This window comes from Equus przewalskii, chromosome 5 (assembly GCF_037783145.1).
Source record: "Equus przewalskii isolate Varuska chromosome 5, EquPr2, whole genome shotgun sequence".
NCBI classification, from domain to species: domain Eukaryota; kingdom Metazoa; phylum Chordata; class Mammalia; order Perissodactyla; family Equidae; genus Equus; species Equus przewalskii.
This window is the reverse complement of record NC_091835.1, coordinates 1,432,399-1,447,194: the sequence shown is the minus strand read 5'-3', so window position 1 is coordinate 1,447,194 and position 14,796 is coordinate 1,432,399. Positions and strand designations below refer to the sequence as shown.

At 38.0% G+C, this 14,796-nt stretch overlaps 1 long non-coding RNA gene across 2 annotated transcripts in view; it reads right to left on the bottom strand.

Moving 5' to 3' along the window:
• LOC139083668 (uncharacterized) overlaps window positions 1-14,796 on the bottom strand; it is a 52,559-nt gene that overhangs the window by 20,167 nt on the left and 17,596 nt on the right. For both annotated transcript variants that reach the window (XR_011540576.1, XR_011540577.1), the window contains exon 2: window positions 6,509-6,591. This is a non-coding gene — a long non-coding RNA (uncharacterized lncRNA). The remainder of the gene's footprint in view (window positions 1-6,508; window positions 6,592-14,796) is intronic.

The window sequence follows — 14,796 nt, the reverse complement described above, 5'->3', positions numbered from 1 at the left end:
AGAGTGATAACCATCGCCCTGTAAGTCTCCTCAAGAGAAAGCACCAGAAACGTTTACTCTACAGTCACACTTAGCTCCTTCCCAACAGGCACATGGGCATTTTGACAATGAAGCTGATGTGTTTAAGGAATAGTGAGAATTTCACGGCCTTAATTTGGGTTCCCCTAAAATCAGACCCTGAGGGAAGAATTTGAGAAACAAAATGAGCAATGGGGAAAATGTGATAGGAAAGGGAGAGAAATTAAAAAGAAAAGTTGTGTTAATAAGAAATTTGCTGTTTTAGGGTACCAGTGGTAAATCTTGCAGGGACTATCTAAGAAACCAGGTGTAATAGATATAAGTAAATGATGGGAAACTGGGTCATTTATCCAGGACTTTTATCTCTCATCACTGAGGGTTACCCCTAGGGTGGTTAACTCTTCCCACTGTATACATCCACACACTTCTTGGTTACCTAAGTGCAGAGAAGCAAGCTCCTAGTGAATTTGAGAAAGCCTTTGAAGAGAGAAGATGTGAGTCAAGTACTTAAAATAGGAAGCCGTGAGCTTGCTGGTACCAGAGCTGCGGGTGAATGTGGGTGGGGCAAGGGGATGTGGGATAGCATCTGCTTCAGAATACTCCTTGTATTTCTCAGTTTTCTTACGCCTCACTTGGAATCCTCTCTATTACAGTTGCTCAGCATTGTGGCCAGTCAAAATCTCTTGAAAAAATAAAACTTAAAGCAAATGGTTGATGAAATTCATTACATCTCCTAGTGCTACAGCTCATCTTGTGAGCATAACTGGACCCAATCTAAAGTCCTCTCACCTTTTATAGTACATCCATTGATCTACATTAACTTGCCCAGTAGGACAAAGAGAACTTGATCTCTAAAGAGTTGAAGTCCCTGGTCACTTGCCCTCATCAGGCAATGGTTGGAGCAATTAACCATTGAGTGTTGGAAGCACTAAGAGGCACCCTAGTGGACCCTTGAGCTCCAATCATACTGCTCTGTAACCCCATTATGTAGCAACTATCCTAGATCTTCATGATTATTGGAGTCAGTTAATCATTCCAGTATGGAAACTATGTTTTTGCCCACTGATGACTTAGCACAAGAATATAAAATGTAGCCTTATGTTACCTTCTATGTCCTTGGTGAAAATGTTGCCCCATGCACAGTTTCAAGGACCAGGACCCATAGCCCAGCAGAATCTAAAGTTGTGGGGAAAGGGAACTCAAATTTTTCAAGTGGGTCATTTGGAGTGATGGTGAGCAGAGCCACTCCTACTTCCACCCCTTGGTTCCTGGACCTGTGTATTTTAGCTAAAGGGAAAATAGGACATTGTAATGACTGTTAGATAATGTATATAAAGCATCCTAGAGGACAGTGCCCTAAACCTGTAGGAGGTTGTCCCCAAGATGGTACTGTGAGACTTTAAGAGAGTATTTCCATATTCTATTATGTTGACAATTTCCACAAGTTGCAGTATATGGTAGAACCAGTTGATTCTGTGCTCACTGTTGTACCTCCTTTGCTTAAAACACATCTCTTTGTTTAAGGTGATGTTATGTAAGACCTTATGTTGTAAATCAGGTAATCTATGAACTCTTAGAAAGTGGTGCTGACAGAGACACTAAAGACAAAGAGAGCGAATTTATACTTGGAATAGTGTCAGACCCAGTAACAATGAATTGATTCCCTCTCTTGGATAAAGGTGTCCAGTGTAATCAACTTGCCATGAGTGGCTGGTTAGTCTCCTCAAGGTACCTTGTTTAGAACTCAGTGTTAATTTCTGCTTCCTACAGGTTGAACATTCAGCAGTAACAGTAACTGGATCAACCTCCCAAATAGGGAGTCCGTGCTGTTGCACCCATGTATAGCTTCCATTCCTGGCACCACATATACTCTGTTCATGGGTCTATTGTCCAAGAAAAAGTTAAAGTCAGAGAGGTTAACTGACTTTCACTGGAAAAGCCATCCTAACTACCAGATTTCTTAGAGTCAAACCATAAAGTGGAAACTTGAAGGGCTATATAAAGGCAAAATATTAAAAAACTGGATAATTCTCAGGAAAAACTGCCTGTATGACCTGTAGAGGATGTTTTCTCTGAGATTAGAAACAAAGAAATGCACTATTTGAACCCAATCTCATAGGTTCATCCACATACGTCTTCCCCAGACTACTTTCACCCTTCCCGTATTACTCTTTCCAGGCTTCTATGACCAACCTAAAACCATGCCTAAGTGGATTCTAATGAAAGAACTCTCCATTTTAAGCTAGTGCCAATATATCCACAGACTCATCTACGAAGCAGGCTTAACTTTCTCTTCTATGAACTGGTCATATAGCACTCCTCCTGAATCCATAGGTGTAAGCTGGGCGAGAGTTATCAGGGCAACACACACAGGTGATGCAGGAGCCCGAGCCACCTATTTGTGTAGCTTGCATCTTCTGGACCAGCTTAGGCTTGGTTCCAAATATACCATTTTCATCATATGATAAATTTTGTTGTTGTACCTGCTATTTCTTATAAATTGGTGGATATCTCACAATACTAAGGTCATGTTAGATGGCCCTGGTTATAATGTCAATTGATTGCACAAGGTCTGGTGCTCAGTCACTGCTTTTCCTAGAACTTATGAGGAGCTACTTTTCAAATAATAAGTGATTATCTGCTTCAGAATAGATAGTTTTGCACTAAGACCATAGGGAATCTGTGTATATCTCTTCTATTTGGACTCACCAGCGGCTCCCCACAGTATATCTTCCACGGATACCGATAGCACCATTGGATCTGCCAGATCAGATGGCTCAAGCACCAGAACAGCTTGTACGACACTCTGTAGGTACTGAAAAGGCCTCCCTTGCTTGAAATTTAACCAAAAATTACCAGGCTTCCATGTCACTCATTAAGTAGTCCAAAGCACTACTGGTAAGTGTGGTATATGCAGAGGCACAAATGGATTTATTAAATAATCATCACTACTTCTGATTCTTTTGAATCTTTGAAAATAGCACTAATCTCTACAATTCTAATGTGAACGTAGTATTGCCTCTCATTTGCTATTTTGGCCCAGAGAAGTAGTTTCAAGAGCTTCCACATGGTTCTTCTATCGTAACAACTCTTATTCCACAGGTAAGAAACTCATTTAGAGGGTTCTAGTAGCTGATACAAATATTCATTCTGATTATGCATTCATGGATCAGAGACATGGATTTGAACTCTATTCTGCTTATTACTTGGCCTCTATTTGCATCCACTCTAATAACAGGACCATGGAAGTATTTAGGACCCTAGTATTAATGTCAGCTCAGACACTGTACACAATGACTCAAAATATCCAGGTATTGCTTTGGTAAATGGGTGCAGGTTTCTTTGGAAAGGGATTGGGGTAATATTTACTGTCAATTCTTATAGAGGTTTTGCAGGAATTCTTTCTGAAGAGGTCCTAGTCTCCCTTTGATTGATGGGCCCAGCGTCTGACAATTGGCTCAGGTCTGGAATCTAGTGCCACAAGGACTATATGTCAGCCACTTGTGCTATATTGAAATCTTACCCTAGCTACTGAGGTTATAACAGGCAAGTAGCTTCTCTAGCTTCAAAAGATAGGAGTCTCCTTAAATGCTGGCATAGAGGCCTTCTGGATTTCACAGCATGCTCTGAAAACACAGTTTGCTAATCTAAGCCTTACATTCTCCTTCTTTAAGAATTCCTGAGCACTTAACAAATGCCAACCAACTCCACTATCCTTTTAATCACATTTGACTTCATATGTTCCAAGTGCTAGCATTCTTGCATAAGCCAGTGCTTGCCATTCCATCTCTACCTAGTCCCAGTACCCCAGCACCAAGGCTCATCACCATCCCACTTACCACCAGCAAAGCGATCCATTTCCATTTCATTTACAGGTGATCCAACTTCAGAATCCAAAGAGAAGAACCTGCTTTCAAGGGTCACATCCAGTACTAACTGCTTTTACTTCAGTTCCCCCCAGAAAGCAGACCGTTAGTGAAGCACTTGGGGTCAAGTAGTTTTGTGAGGTGATTCCACGAAGCACATGTGAGGAGTGGGGAAAGTGAAAAGAGAGAAAAGCCAAAATAAAGCATGTTATTGAGCCAGTTATTATTTGAGCAACTGGAACACAGTTCCACTGGAGAACCCTGGAGAGACCGTGAGAAGATAGATCAGAGGATTGCCCCATGAGAGGACAGTGAGGCTGAGATATTTATCTACTTACTTTGACCCCAATTGTTTGAAGGTTGCCCAGGGGTTTTAACTCCTACCACTTCCAAAAGTTACACTTCACCCCAAACTCTGGCCTTGAAGAGAAAATCCTTGGGCAGAGAAGAAGAGAGCCCCAGAAGATTGAAGGAGAGAGATTTCAGAGTGCCAGGTGGGCCGAGAGGCTATGGAGAGCATCAGGAGCGTTTGCTCCATTCTTGGTGGCTGTAATTTACAAGCTAGGAAGGGGATGAAATTCCTTAAATGGTACACCAAGAATTTGTCATTTCATCCTGAAAGTTATAGAGAGATATGACAGGATAATAGCAGAAGCCTGATAGAATTGGGTTTTCATTGTAGATAAGTCTGTCTCATAGCTGTGTGAAAAGTAATCTGAAAAGGCTAATGCTGAAAGCAAGGAGACTAGATAGGAAGCTTATGTTATTAGCGTGTGTTAGAGATAACAAAGACTTAATCTAGAGTAATGAAAGAATAGGTCTGCCTTCATCGCCAACAAACATAAAGAATCCAGGAACAAGATTATTATCGTTATAGTTAATGGTCAGGTTGAAAGGATAGTACACATTTTCAGGATTACTGGAAGTATACATTTGAAAGAAATTGAGAAAGAAAACATGTCAGGTTTGTTATTGCTCATTGTATCCTTGCATTTTTTAACAGCAGGAGAGAGTCTGATTAAATTACCCAGCAGTGTTTTTTAAATATGCAAACACATCATGTGGGGATCATACTAACAGGCCAATTTTCATTCAATAGATCTGGGGAGGGGTTTGAGAATCCACATTTCTAAGAAGATTCCAGGCAATGCTTATTCTTCTGTTCTGAGATCACATTTTGAGTATCAAGATCACAGACTGTTTTAGAATGGCCCCATCTGTGCTTATCCAAACTTAGATGAGGAATTAAGAACAAATAAGAGTATACTTTGAAGGTTGCTTGGTCCTTATCCATGTTTTATGTACTTATAAAACTATCTATTAGTTAGGGTATACACAGCTGACCAAGGTGATTTCCTGCCAGTCTAATTGATATCAGAGGCCTGTATTAATAAAAATTCCGGGACTCAGAGTGGCTCTGAGGCATTGCAACATTCACAGAATGAGATGTCACAGGTTGAACTGACAATAACAAAACTATTTAAAATACCTCCTGAAAGATCACAAAATGAGGAAAGTTTTTCTCTGGTTATCTCATTGTTTAAATGAATTTACAGAGTATTTTCATGCCAAAATACGTATATACATACATACATCATACATACAAACTCACTGCATGTTAGATCTAAAGCTTGAGAGATTGTATCTACAGTCTCATCAGTGTGGCACACGGAACTTACCTATTTTTAAAAAACGGCCCCCATCTTTTACTTTAAATTTTTTTTACAAAGGAAATTATGTTAGCTCTCCTGAGCAGTTGTTCTTCAATAGTATACTTTTGACTTTGTTGTTTTGCTTAAATGCCTTTTGGTTTCACTAATGACTTTAGAAGTCAAAGAGATTAATCAGGTCGAGTTTGTTTTACTAAGATGCTGTTGGGATTCCCAGTTTTAGATTCCTCTCACTTGATGTATTTAAATCCTTTCCATCATTAAATTCCCAAAGATATATTTAAATAGGGGCATCTCTATCAGCTCTGGAAACTAGGATTTCAAAGATTTACAGCAAGATAGAATTCAGGTGAGACAAAATTGGGAAATGGCTGGATGATTCACCACTAGGAAAGGAAAAGCCAACTGGGAGAATTAGTATAAATGACCTCAAAGGAACCAGTCCCTTGGCTTGGAGTAGCAGAGGCAGGATGTACCCAAGTTCATCCAAAGGGTCAGTTGGCAAAAAGGCAAACCTTAATCCAAATGTGCTTTACTTTAGGAAACATACAAAAAGACAGCAGTTCACAGTGAAGGAGAGCGCTATTCCTAGCTCATATTTGGTGTCCCCGGAGTCCCATGTCTACCTTATTTCTGACATTTAGGAAATAGGGACTCTAATTTCAAGATGACAGACTGAGTACACGCACCAAATGCTCCTACCACCAAATACACACACACACACACGATACACTTAAAAAACAACCAACCAAACAGAAAGAACTATTATTGGGTCATAAACTGGAGTAATTCTCCAAAAAGAACAGAAACAGAGGAAAGCAGCACCCAAGAAATGCACAGGAAACCTCTGTCACAGGAGGTAAGATCAAGAACCTCAATGTTACTCCTGTCAGAGGAGGCAGGGTCCACGACTAGAAGGAAAAAGCAGAGTCAACCAACAGAGCAGTTACTTACTGTAGGTGGAGTCACTTTGTAGTTCTCACTGTTTCCAGACAATAATCAAGTGGGAATTGCAATGCAACTCTGCATATCGAAACCTATGAGATACAGTCAAAACAAGGGAAATGCACTGTCTTAAATGCACTCATTAAAATAGGAGGACAGTTGAAAGTAAATGAATTAAGTTTTTAACAGAAAGGCCTAGGAAAAGAACAGACAAGGTAGAAATTGATATTAACGATTAAAACAGAAATAGATTTAAAAATGCAAGAGTAGTCAGGAATATTTTGAAAAAGAACAAAGAGAATGTAATTACCCTACTAGGTATTAAAATATCCTATAAATCTTAAATATTTAAAACATTGTGGTATCGGCACAATAAAAGATAAATAGATCATGGAAACAAAATAACCATGAAACGCAAAGGCATAAACGAAAAAAATAACACATTAAACTACACAAGGAAAACTCCAACATGTCTAAAAGTATGGTAAAGAGGATTAATTAGTGACTAAAGAGATTGCAATATGTGCAACAGAAGATTAATATTCTTAACATGTCAGAAATTCTTACAAATAGAAACCGTCCAATAGAAAAAATAAGAAAAGGCTATAGACAGGCAATTCCAAAAAAGAAAATACAGTGGCTTTTAAACATAGGAAACATGCTTTATCACAGAAGAAATCTGCAAATGAAAACTAAAACTATGAGGTATAATTTTTTCTTATCAGCTTCGCCACAGCTTAAAGGTTTGACAATTTTTAGTTTTGGCAAAGCAAGGAGGGAGAACTTTTAAACCTCCATGGAGGTTAATATCACTACATCTATTAAGTTTGAAATATACATTTCTTTGACTACGCAATTGCAATATTGGATTGTAGGAAAGAGGCATGCTCCAAATATGCTCATAATATCTTCGTATTGAAAGCAAAAATTTAGAGGAAACCTAAAGTCAAAAACTAGAGAAATAGTTAAATTAACTATGGCATTTAAAAACAATCCAAACTACAAATATTAACAGGGAAATGTCTCTAAAACCACATATTGTTGAGTCAAATGAAGAAGTAATAGAAAAATAAGAACAGTGAGCTACTATATAACATAAATATATAGGCACATAAGTATCTTTATGTGTATGAGTGCATATATCAGTATATACATGAATTTATGTGTATGTGTGTATGTGCATATGTATATATACACACACACACATATAAATTTTTTAAAGGAAGTTAACTGGTAACAGTACACAGAATCTCTTAAATGTTAACAGTTCTTCTGGCTTACAATTTATCTGGGAAGATAGTGCCAGAAGTCAGCAATGAAGACCTTAGTTTCTCTACCTTTTCCTGCACTTTTTAGGTAATGTTTTAAAAGGTGTAATTATCTTGATAATTCTTAGTATCATAATGCTGAGGGGATTGGTGGTCTAGGAGCTGTAGTACTTGTATTATTTATTTTAAATATGTGCTTAACTAGGTAAATCATAAATAGAGACCATTTGACTAGAAAAATCTTAGGGAACTTTACTGGCCGATGGAGTCACCTCTTCTCCCATAATATGTAACTCACCCCTGTGCCCCCAACCACGTACACTCCATTGCCCTGGACCACTCTTGACTCCAAGCAAATATTTTGTAAGTGCCAAGTCCTTTCATACCACATCCACTAACTCCTCAATGTAATTCCATGACTTCCTCATAAACAACTGTGTAGCAGAAAGCAGAAGGTGAGAAGAAATTCATCAGTACTAGGGAGAGGCAGTTTGCTACTATGACTTTTCACTTTGGCTCAAGAGATCTGATCTTATTCATTACTATTAAAAATGGGCTCTGAGCGGACTCTTTGGTAGCCCACGCCAAGTTTCAAAAATCTTACATATACAAGGAATATTTGCAAACAATACATATCTACCACCAGCACACCTAAAGCTGTCTTTGCAGAGATCAGTAATGAAATACAAGGTTTGCGGGCATGCCTGACTAACACAGTTGTGCTAACTGGCTGGTAAGTCAAAGACACCATGACTGGCTATTTTTCCTAGCAGTGAAAGAGAGGACTTCTTGTCAATTAACCTCAGAGTTCTGAAAGATTGTTGATATTATTACTTAAAGACATATTGGTGACTATTTACATATAGTGAGTTAAGGAAGGTCTTTCTAAGTGTGGGGGACTGGCATTGGCCACCCCAACATATGTCTCTTTGGCATGAGGATTATTTGGGGCTGGTTACTTTTAATAAACTGCAGACAGGAAAGGAACTCTGAGAAGCAGAGTTTACTTATCCTTTGTTAAGAGACATTTACATTGTAAAGGAAATCTCCAACTGTAAAAGTGTCTCCCTCTCTGTACCAGGAAGAAGGGGGGATGAACTTAACTCTAGAAACTCTTAATCAACACCAAAGGCAAGGACTTAAATCTGCATTTGTTTACTGTACTTGTGTGGTAATCTCCCATGATTAACTTCCCTCCACCCCCAGCATCCTCCTTTGTCTTTAGCTGAAGATGATATTTAAGGTGGGGGCTTCAGCCATTTTGGCAGTTGCTCAGCTTGCCTGAGCCTCTCCCATGTATATGTGTTATAAAGCTTTGTTTAATTTTCTCCTGTTATTCTGTCTCATGTGAATTTAATTCATTCTCCCACCAAAAGAACCCACAGTGGGTAGAGGAAATGTCTTCCTCCCCTACATAAGCATTAAGCCAAAAGCAGAAACTAAGTGAATACATTTGACTACACAAAAATCAAATATTTTCACAACAAAAAAGAAAAAACTCAGTCTATTAAAAATCACAAAACATCCCCTAATCTTGATTTGTGAGTACCATTCTTCAGTAAAAGCAATCACAGCTCCTTGTAAAAATAGCTGATTCTAGTGCTGGAGCAAGGAATAATATGAGACTAGCCTGGAGCATCTGGTTGTGCCAGAAAGCAAGGAAGTGTTTAAAAATGGGAGAAAACATGGGGGTATGTCAAAAGGTCAAAGAAGTCAACTTCAATAGTTCCCAACGGCTAATGCTAGAATAATTTGAACACTTTAATAAATAACTGTATCATTGGATTATAACTGAAAGAATATAATAAATATCCATAAGTCCATATTGGCATAAGTAAATGATTCAATAAATAAATGGAAGGAAAAGGGATAAGTTTTCCTTACAGAAGATCTACCATTAACAACTGTAGAAGGAATGAAGGAAGTAGAAAATCACCATTAGAATGCCACAGAAATAATTTATGCAGGCAAAATCAACTGATGAATGCTAAAATTAACTGGAAAACTTTAAGGCAATTGGCATAGATTCAAAGTAGCTTCCCCCAAATACATTAATTACCGTGGCGATTTTAACGTATGACCACAAACTGTTTGATATCTTCCCTCCCGATCGTGAAGTTTAATTCTCCTCTCCTTGAGTGTGAGCCAGACATAGTGATTCCCTTCTAACTCATAGAGTATTGAAATGGAAAAATTATAACTTTGCAGTGGAGAATCCTGTCAAATATGACCTTAATCAAGGTCAACATTATCAGTAATAAGTCGTGTTGATATCATGTGCTAGCTGACATGATGTGATGAGAATGAGTCTTGAAAGTTGGAACGTTCCAGGGCCGGACTGTGGCCAAGTGGTTAAGTTTGTGTGCCCAGGGTGGCCCAGGTTTTTGCCTGTTCAGATCCTGGGTGCCGACATGGCACTGCTCATCAGGCCATGCTGAGGCGGGGTCCCATATGGCACAGCCAGAAGCACTCAAAACTGGTATATACAACTATGTACTGGGGGGCTTTGGGAAGAAGAGGAAGAAGAAGAAAAGGAAAAAAGATTGGCAACAAATGTTAGCTCAGGTGCCAATCTTTAAACAAACAAAAAAAAAGGTTAGAAGATTGGGTCTTAATCTATCTCTAACATGAAGTAAAGAGAAGAGTTAGAGACAACTGCAGTAGTCTACATGAGAAATTATTGACCCCGAACAAGAAACTTAACCTCTCTATGTAAGTCTATAAAATGGAAATAATGTTATTTTACTGTTACAGAATTTTGCATGAATAATGCATAGAATTAGGTATCAGGGTGATCTAATAAACAGGTATTTAATATGCACTTCCTGTTTGCAAAAACAAAAGAAAACAAAAACACTTAAATGAGATAACCTATATTAAGGTCATGTGTGTGTGTGTGTGTGTTTCTGTGTTGAGATTAGTGGAGTAGGAGGTGGGAGGGAGAAGCAGAAATTAAGTAAGCATAATCCTCCAGGACACTCCCAGCTCCATATACACATATGTGCACCATGGGGAATGATTCAATAGTGTGTTATACTTTCCCTCAGCCCCTCTGGTTATGTAGTTTCAAGATACTTATATACTTAGAATTCCCTCTTCTATTAGATTGAAGGAGATATATGACAGTATACCTATAGGTTAAAAAACAGATATAATTCCTAATTATCCATTTAAATATTGACCTTCTTTCTGTGTGGCCACCCGTTGCCTTATGAAGTCTTGGATCCAGTCACATTCTGATAAACTGTCTTAGGCGGGTCAAAGCCTGCCCTGAGAAAAATGTATTTCTAGTGCCATAAACCGTCCTGTTTAGGCGCAACTTTGGTAATATTACTCCCTCTCCTTAATCTAGACTTATCCTCCCTCTTTCTAGAAATACATCTTTATGACTTTTGTCTATATATTTTATTATCACTCTAATTGGTTTTTCCAACTTGGCAAAATCTTTCACATTGTATGATAAAGCAGCTTTTCCGTGAGGCTCAGCTTTAATATACAAGCCACCGAGGGAACACTTACTATTAGCCACATGTCAAATGGAAGAATCCTAATATATTATAAAATGCAGCCAGACAAAATGCTGATGTTCAGAGAAAGAAAGCTGGAGAATAAGGGAGAGCATGTATTGCAAAATAAAAAAAAAAATAATCAAAATAATCACTGGTTATCCTCCCAAGGGAAGCCTTTGAAGTCTTCTGTTGCTAATTCTCTACTGAAACATCTCTATCTTCTTTCATTAAAGGTTCATTTACAACAAAATAATGTAAAAAAATAATTTAGATATTCATCATTTAAGGTAGGACGATTTACCTTGGTACCTCTAATATAGTCAGTAATATTTCAGTCAGGGAAGGAAATTTTAAAGGTATAGGGCCTTTTTATTCTGCCTAAAGGATATTTCTGTCTCTGAATATGTTTTGGAAACACTAAAAACAAATTATCACAATGCTACATACTGAGAATCAGTGAACAGGTGTGTATAAACTCCATCCTTGATGAAAATAACTAGAAAATAATTTCCTGATTTAATTGGTAACTTACCAGTAGAGTTTTAAAATTTCAGCAGTTTTTGGTTCAGAGGAAATGAAGAAGAATTGCAAGGAATGATTTAAGAAAACACAGACAGTATGCTTTCCCGTACAGTTTTGATTACACAGTCATAAAAGAATAATTTATGGAGATATTGATTCGTCTTATGTGTCTGATGTAATCTATTCCTCTTTCTTTCTCCAGTAAGACAGATAGGCCCCTTTTGGAGAAGTTTGTGTGCAATAGCTCGTTGAAGAGACTATACTTGCTTGGTGTGTCAGGGGTAGCTGAGGAGAGTAGAAGGTAGAAAGAAGGAGGAAAGGAAGAGATAATGTGAGGGAAATGAGAAAGATTCCCAAGTCTGAGGAAGGAACAGATTTAGATGGAGAGGAATATAGCTATCTTGTAGCCCATCAGGGACAGCCCTGAGGAAGTCTGGAGGCCAAAGAAGGCGATGGGTACATACAGAATCTAGGTAAGCTAGACTCCGGCCCCAGGGCTCTGGGCTTCTGCAAAGATGCCCATGCCAGACTGTGGCACAATGGAAGAAGAGCTGCTGGATTATGTGAGGCCACAGGACTTAAAGAGTAAGGATGTTATCAGCAAGATGCACTGAATGTGAAAGAACTCCTGCCTTGCTTATCAGTAATCATACTGCCCTCATGACTTGTTGTGCAATCCCAAGGCATGAAAGTACTTCAGCCCCTACCCCTGAATAACAAAGGACTGTGGCGTTACTTAAGCACTTGACTTTGGCAAGTAAGACTCTTCACTTGTTTTTATGGTCACAAATTAGGCTTCCAAGCTTTTCTTACTATTTCTTATTCCTTATTGACTGGTGTATAAACACCTCAGATGGTCAACATGGTTCTGTTGAACTCCAGATTTCTTCTTATTGTCCATAACTTATCAACCTGTTTTCCAAAATGTTGAGTTTCAACTCCAACACACACACACAGACTCTACAGCTTTTTTCCCACTGCTCCTGCACATGGACTATGTGGCTTCATTTCCCTTCAAATTAGTGGAGGCTGACAATAACAGGCTGGTTTACGTCTTTGCACTGGTGCTTTCCCATCCATTTCAAAGTTAGTGCTATGTCTACAAGGGATTGCTTCCTTGTACTAGCACTTCCTGGTCTAAGAAACCAAATCATTTTTAGTAACCTTAACAGTTGTTGCTACTTTCAAGAAAAAATCTCTCAGTGGAGCATCTATTAGCAAATACACAGAAGACAAAGAGAAGGGAATCAAAGCGTACCACTATGAAGAGTCATCAATTCACAAAGAAAGAGAGAAAAAGAGGAAGAAAGGAATAAGAAAACTACCAAACAGCCAGAAAACAATAAAATGGCATGAGTAAGTCCTTATCCATCACTAATTACTTTAGATACAGATGGATTAAATTCTTCAATCAAAAGGCATAGAGTGGCTGAATGGATGAAAAAAAAAAGGACAGAACTATATGCTGCCTACCAGAGACTCACTTCAGCTTTAAAGTCTCATATAGGCTCGAAACAAAGGGATGGAAAAAGATATTCCATGCAAATGGAAAGCAAAAGAGATCAGGAATAGCTATGCTTTTATCAGACAAAATAGACTCTAAGTCAAAAACCGTAACAAGAGACAAAGAAGGTCATTATATAATGATAAAGGGGTCAATTCATCAAGATAATATAAAAATTGTAAATATATGTGCACCCAACATCACAGCACCTAAATATATTAAGCAAATGCTAACAGATCTGAGGAAAGAGACAACATAATAAAAATATATGCTTGGGAGATATCAGAGTATAGATCATATCTAAAGCCTTTAAGGTGAATTCAGTCACTGAAGAGTGACTATAAATAGGCAAAGAAAGGATCTGAGGTCTGAGCTCTGAGAACTTCAATGTTTAGAGGTAAGAGAGAGGAGGAAGCAGCAAATGAAACTCAGAGAGTGGCAATGAGATAGGCGGAAAATCTAGGGGAGTGTGGTGGTCTGTAAGTCACATCCTAGAGAGTGTTTCAAGGAGAAGAGGGTACTCATCTATGTCAAATGCTGCAGCCGAGTCAAGACAAAGACTGAAAATTGACAACTGAATCAACCTGGAGGTCACAGACGACCATGAAGAAAAGTAGTTTCAGTGGCGTGGTGCTGGCAAAAGCCTGCTTAGAATGTGTTGAAGGGAAAAGAGGCCAAGAGGAGTAAAGCCCAAACAGGATTTTTAACGTTTACTAAAATATCTGCACACAGGAAAAGGTGAAGTGAACATTCACCATTCAAAACCCTGGTGACAACGTCACCTCGATTCCTAACACGTTGTTTTATAAGCCCTCCTTTGTATGTGTGTACAATCCAAGATACCCTTGCTTTCCAAATATTGTTTTAGGATTCACAGAAAAGTGTCCCTTGTATTCTGACAGAAACATCTCTATATATGAACATATGTATGTCAGATATTTATATGAAATATATTTACATAAGATATATCCATACAATAAATTGTATATTCTATATGATCTGTATTTTATGTTTACATATATTTATATATTATATGTATATAAATAATTTAATTTGGGAACTTTGATTTCTTTATAAATTGAAAATTTATTCAGAATTGCATTGCAAAGGGTAGGTAGAGAAATGGGATCACAACTGCAGAAAACTTAACATCATGAGAGTTTCTTGTTAACCTGTAAGAAATTGGATTATATTAATATGACCATATTTATTTTATTTTAAAAAATACTATAAGTAGAGAGTGAAAAATGGATGCTTTAAGAGATTGCAAGTTATTTACAAAATTCCTAGTTAAAATGTCAGAATACGTGTCTAAAGACTTCTAGTTAAGGACAGATTTATTGCTACGTGCTCCAAGAGCATCCTACATTTCCCTTATTTTAGTCTTTATCACACTTAATAGTTAATATTTGCATAAATCACCTTTACACTAGATTTATTTTTTTTTTTGAGGACTATTAGCCCTGAACTTACATCTGCAGCCAATCCTCCTCT